General features: G+C 40.4%; 1 non-coding gene across 1 annotated transcript; it reads left to right on the plus strand.

Moving 5' to 3' along the window:
* The first annotated feature begins 5,972 nt into the window (after positions 1-5,972).
* On the plus strand, positions 5,973-6,078 carry LOC141603872 (small nucleolar RNA R71). Its single transcript, XR_012525713.1, has one exon. It is a non-coding gene; the product is annotated as a small nucleolar RNA R71 (small nucleolar RNA).
* The last annotated feature ends 352 nt before the right edge of the window (positions 6,079-6,430 follow it).

Consider the following 6,430-nt stretch of genomic DNA (forward strand, 5'->3'; position numbering starts at 1 on the left):
AACATGGGGAATGATTCATGCTTAATCTAATATGCTTCCATAATTAATTTGCTTTCTTGTTGTGATTTCAACTTATGCACATGTTATGTTTGATGAAATGCTAAGCCTATGAATCCTTGCATTTACAACCATCACTTATCTTTTCAATGAGACTTGTAAGACATAAATCAACTCGAGTCTCATTAGACCATGCATATAGTTGGATAGGGAGGATTAAGTCGACTTGTAGGTGTTGTACAATCTAATCGATTCGGCTCCGGGACCCAAACCTTCCTAGGATTGTAAGATATAAACCAACTCGATCCATCACAACAATAATTGCTTGCATCTAGTAGGAAACATGTTTGTATGATCAAATCCCATGAATCCCTTATGAACCCATGATATCCTAGCATTTTTAATCAATTGTTTACATCTTCCCTTTTGTTGCTTGTTTATTACTTTTATTAGATTAGAATCATCAACCCATTATAATTGTGACAACCCCAAGTACAACCATAATTAGATTGAATAATTTGAGTAACCACCGTCCCATGGATCGACCTCAACTTACCACTGACTAGTTGTATGTTGAGTATTATAAATGTGTTTGATTGGATGTGACCCGACGACATCACCCATCAGGTACCCGGAGTCTGTTGAGGAGGAGGACGAGGACCCAGAGGTGGCAGCGGAGAGAGCTCGCGCTGAGCAGAGGAGGAGGAGAGAGGAGGAGGAGGATCCGGAGTTCACGGTGGTGGACGACGACGACGACGCTGATGAGTAGCTACTGGTCTACTCACTTCCCCAGTTTTCTGGCTGGTTTGGGGAAGTTCGCATTTTGTATGTATATCTTACTCTTTTATTTTTGTCTCCTTTTTATTTATTTCTTTTATTCTTTATTGGTTGTATATTCCCGTTCCCCTATATATATATCTGCTGGTGTATGCTGGAGGACAACGAGGGCGTTGTCCGTTTTGGTTTGGGGAGGGTATTGCATCCTTTTGAGTCTGCATTTGCATCTGTTTTGCATTCACGTTTATTCATTTCAGCTTGTATTGTCTATTTACTTCATTAAAAATCAAAAATCCAAAAAAATAAGTAAAAATTCAAAAATCCAAAATATTCACGTTTATTTTTGCATATAGGCTGAGTCGGAACGGTAGATTCCCGTGATGATAATGCACTATAACTTGTCAATTTACTTGAGCCGTGCACTTCTTTTGATAGTTATTAGCTTTGTCATACGCATAGTCTACGAGTTTTTGTTTAAATATAGCTGACTGTTTAGACTTGACCTATAAATTGGCAAACTACTCCATAAATTCTGAGGTTTAGAGCCCATAACTGGTGACATTCATGACCAGTTCATTAGGAATTGAGAGTAGTACTCCTTGCATAGCATGTTCATCTTTTTTGCACTTTTATGACATTCAATTTCTTATCAAATGCACATATTCCAGTTTGTGGTTGGTGTCACATGCAGGGAGGTGCTTGCAAATTTTTCCCTTTTCTTATATTTTTCACCCATTTAGCTCCACTTTAGCCAAAACTTGCCTTTTTGACCCATTAGCTACATCCCAAATTGAGCCTGCCTAGTTAAGCTAGTTTAGTAGTCTTTTGTGGTATGATTCTCTGTTCGCAGTTTGGCCCGTATCTTTTGTATGGAGTTGGTGGAAATAAAGGAAGGAGGAAAAGAAAAAAAAAAGAATTGAAAAAGAGAAAAAAGAAAGAAAAACGTGAAGAAGAAAGGAAGAAAGAAAAAAATGAAAAATGAAAAAAAAGAAGCTGATTCACGTGTACAGTGAACGAAAAAAGAAAGAAAAGTTGAAAAAAAAGTTTTATTTGTTTCAGTTAGTTTATTCAAACGGTATTAAAAAAGGGAAGTTTGTGACCGTCTGACTCCTCCATTCTTATTCCGTATTTTTGAGGAGATTTTGTTTGAATTTAGTGAGCTATGTGCCAAATGAACGGCATTTGTACTTAGTTTTTCAGTCAGTTGAGATTCGGATGGTTTATTATGGTCCTGTTAGGAACTAGCTTGACGCTTTTACCTCCACATTACCATAACTTGTTTTGCCTTTTCTCACCTGAACCTCACTATTCCCATAATATTTGTAAGCCCTCGGCTGTGACGGACATTATTGGTTCGAGTGTGTGCATTAGTACTTGAATTGTCTTTCATTTTTGTTGCATGCATGCTATGTAGGTCGCAGCTAGGTGAGTGACTGTCTTTCCTTCTCTCTTTTACATATAACATTCGCCCTTTGCTTCATGAGAGAAGAGTGACCACGAGAGAGTCCGATTTTGTTGGTCTTGCAAGGTCGATAGGATGGCTATATTTCTGAACAGCTTATAACTCGTTTGTGTATTGACTGCTTAGATATAACTGTTAGTTTTTGTTGCATTAAACTGGTTCAAGTAGACAAGTTAAGCTAGCTCTGAGTTATCATTTCCATTCCATTAGTTGCATTTTAGTTTACTCGAGGACGAGTAAAGGTTCGGTTTGGGGAGATTTGATACGTGCATATTGTATAGTCTTTTTAGCCTATTTTAGCACGTATTTCCATGCATTTTTATACTGTTTACATTACATTATGCCCCGAATTGGCTACTTTGGTTCGTTTTGTCCATTTTGTAGAAATGAACGCGATAGTAGTGGAATCGTACCATTTTTCGTCCTTTTTGCATGCATTTAGAGGAGACGGGATTTTCCAGAGTGAGATACTGCATTGGAATGTGTGAAGGCACGGTTTGCGAGGCAGTCGGTGACGAGTTTGGGCTGAATTGAAGACAGAAGACTTGATCGAGCAGTTTTACCATTCGATCGAGTGTTTTTTATGGTCCTAGTTGGTCGATCGAGTAGTTTTCTACTCGATCCAGAGATGCTGAAAAGAGAGTTACTCGATTGAGTAACTATTCTACTCGATCGAGTAGATTATCCTGAGTTTTGTTCGATCGAGTGGTTTTATTCCACTCGATCGAGTGGTTTCTGCTGTCGTGGGCTTTAATTAGCCCGTGAGTTGTTTTATTTCGATAAACTTATTTATTTTCCTATTTAAGCACGCTTTAGCTAGGTCATTAGTATCTAGTTTTTATCATCTATCATTCACTACATAGCTTTTATTTCATTGAAAATTGCGTTACATTTTCCCTTTCTCTGTAACCTTGTTCTCGGGATTGATTTGCTTGGATTTTGTGTTCTTTACGCCGGATTCGCACGATTGTAATACCTTTCTCTTTTCTTAATAATAATCTCTCTTTTGTTTGCTTTAATTCTTCGTTTAGTCATATTTAATCTTTGCCCTAATTCTCTTTTATGCATTTTATTTGTTATTTCATCATGTTTACTGTTAATTCATTGTTGACTGTTAGTTTTAGTATTAATAGCAACATGAGTAGCTAAACTTATTTCATGTTGGGATTAGGGGATCTACGGTAGAAATGTGACGATGTAGTAAATAGGTTAGATGAATTAATCACGAGATTATGTTACCATAGCAATTTAATTGTATTTTACCGACTTAGTTGAGTGCACGCTTCTGAGTCATCCTTTTAATCTGGCTGAAATTAATCCTGGATCGAAAGATTGGACTAAATAGGCCTGCTATAAACAGTAGACTACCCTGACGAGAATGAAAGTTAAGTTAGTGGTATTTTAGGATAGAAAATGGACCGAAAGGACCTTTCCATATCCGTCTTGCATTAATTCGTCTGAGTTGTTTACAGTTGAGTCACTGGACTACCGTAGTGAACCGAAATCCTGACATGTCCCCTTTTATCTGATAGTTTAAATCTATTCCTCTGCATTTACTGCTCTTGTCTTTACTTCTCTTTCCCTTAAACCTTTTAGTTTAGAAAACAAAATTAAACAACCCCCCCATTTGTGACCAAATAGACGGACTTCTACAGATATCTTGCCTCCCTGAGGAGATCGACCTGACTTCCCTAGCTATATAGTTAGTTCAGTTAGTTTATTTTTGATAGGTATACGACAGACGTATCAAAAATGCTCCAAATTCTCATTTGGAATGTCAATAGGAGGGTCAATAGAAGAGAGGGCATTGCAAGGTTGAGCTTGCATGGGAGCCCTCTGGAACTTAGACTGATGGAATATCAATTCCTCGTCCCCAACCTGAAAAGTCAATGTCTTGCCCCCGACGTCTATTACTGCATGGGCAGTAAATAAAAATGGTCTTCCTAAAATAATAGGGGTATGGGCATCTTCGGGGATGTCAAGTACAACGAAGTCAACGGGAATAAAGAACCTCCCGATCTTAAGAGGTATGTCTTCTATGACACCTAGTGGCCGTGATATGCTACGGTCGGCCATCTGAAGAGTCATGTTTGTGTAATTAAACTTTTTCAAACCAAGTCTCTTAGCCAAAGACAGCGGTAAGACACTCACGCTAGCACCAAGATCACATAACGCATTATCAATCAAATGGGTACCAATATGACACGGAATCGAAAAACTACCCGGGTTTGACTGTTTGGGAGGTAACCTATTCTGAACTAGGGTCGTCCCTACCTCGGTCAAAGCTACCGTCTCATGATCATTAATGTGCCTCTTACGCGATAAAATTTCCTTCATAAATTTAAGGTAAGAGGGTACTTGTGTCAGCAGTTCGGCGAATGGTACAGTGACCTACAAGCTCTTCAAGATTTTGGCAAATTTGTCGAATTGTTGATTGGCTTTAGTACTTTGCAAACGCCTCGGAAAGGGCACCGTAATGGGTATCTCGAGTCCCTTGTTCCTCTCTTCCAACGTGTCAGTCGGATCAAGCTCCAAATCCTTCGGACGCTTCTTTCCTCTCGAACGAGGTCTTTCAGGCGATTTTTCACTCGATCGAGCACTAGCAGGCTCTTGATCGAGCTGTTCTTTATCTGCACTACTCGATCGACCAAAAATACCATTCAATCGAGTAGTTTCTTCAACAAAATCACTCGATCGAGTAGAAATTTCACTCGATCGAGCAACTTCTTTTCCCTGTTCACTCGATCGAGTAGAAATTCCACTCGATCGAGTACTTTCTTCAGCATTTTTACTCGATCGACCCCCAGAAACAAGTCGATCGAGTACTTTCTTTGCCGTCAGCTCCTTTTCTTCGAAAGAACATTGTTCATCAACAATATTTTTCTTCCTCGGGTCTGATTTCAACACTTTCGGTCCCTCATATGAACGACCGCTCCTCAAATTAATTAAATTTACCGTCTCATGTGGATTTTTGTCAGCTTGTGACGGTAAATGACCCGGTTTCCTTGTAGACTGGTTAGCGGCTAACTGGGCAACTTGAGTTTCAAGTGCCTTGATTGATGCATCTTTTTGTTGATCACTCAGTTGCCACTGCTTTGTCAAAGACTGCAACATCGTCTTTAACTCACCTAGCTCGCTTACTCCACCAGAAGAGGATGCACCTTGATTAGGTGTAGGAAAGGAAGGAGGCTTCTGAAAGCCTTGTTGAGCCTTATGAGGAAGGACATATGGCTGCTGCTGCTGCGGAGGAGGGGTAGGATTGAGCACATTTTGACTTTTCCACCTCAAATTGGGATGGACTGCCCCTTGGTTGCTATAGTAGGAACCCCCTCCTTGCCTATATTGTTGAAAAGCAAGGACCTGTTCCTTCTCCGTAAGACAGTCAACAGCAGTGTGACCGTCGTTGCTCCCATATCTCTCACATGTAACAGTCTCCCCTCTAGTAAGCAAATGAACCGTCTGAGGCTCCCCAGCAGAATGCAGCTCCAACTTATCAAATCTAGCATTCATGGCTTCCAGCTAAGCCACAACTTGCTTATCGACTGCATGAACTGTCCTAATACCATCCCTCGGGTTTCCATTCTCAGCACAGTGATTCGCCATCTCTTTAATAAGGGCCCATCCTTTATCATCGTCAGTGTTCTCTTGGAATCTCCCGTTAGATGATGCATCAAGTATGGCTCTGTGATCATCGTACAACCCATTGTAGAACTGGTTAGACAAAAACCATGGATCAAAACCATGGTGAGTAAGATACCTCACCAACTTCTTGAAACGGGACCATGCTTCATAGAAAGTCTCATCGGGAGCCTGCTTAAAACTTGTGATCTTTGTCCTCAGCTGATTGGTGCGTTGTGGAGGGAAATATCTCTTATAAAAGGCAAGAGCAAGAGACTCCCAATCTGTAACCCCTGCGGCTGTGCGGTCTAAATCTGTCAGCCACTCCCTGGCTGAGTCGGTTAAAGAAAAAGGGAACAGAACCTCCTTAATCTTGTCTTGAGTTACCCCCTTTGTGGAGGGGATAGTAGAACAGTAGTCCGTAAAGACCTCCATATGCTTCCTCGGGTCTTCACCTGCCACGCCTCTAAAGAGATTTCTCTCTACCAGATTGATATAGGAAGGGCGGATGTCAAATATATTCCCATCCTCAGTCTGGAGATTGAAACCCTTTGGAATTGACGATACTTTAGGCTC

The sequence above is a fragment of the Silene latifolia genome, chromosome 9 (assembly GCF_048544455.1).
Source record: "Silene latifolia isolate original U9 population chromosome 9, ASM4854445v1, whole genome shotgun sequence".
Lineage (NCBI taxonomy): Eukaryota > Viridiplantae > Streptophyta > Magnoliopsida > Caryophyllales > Caryophyllaceae > Silene > Silene latifolia.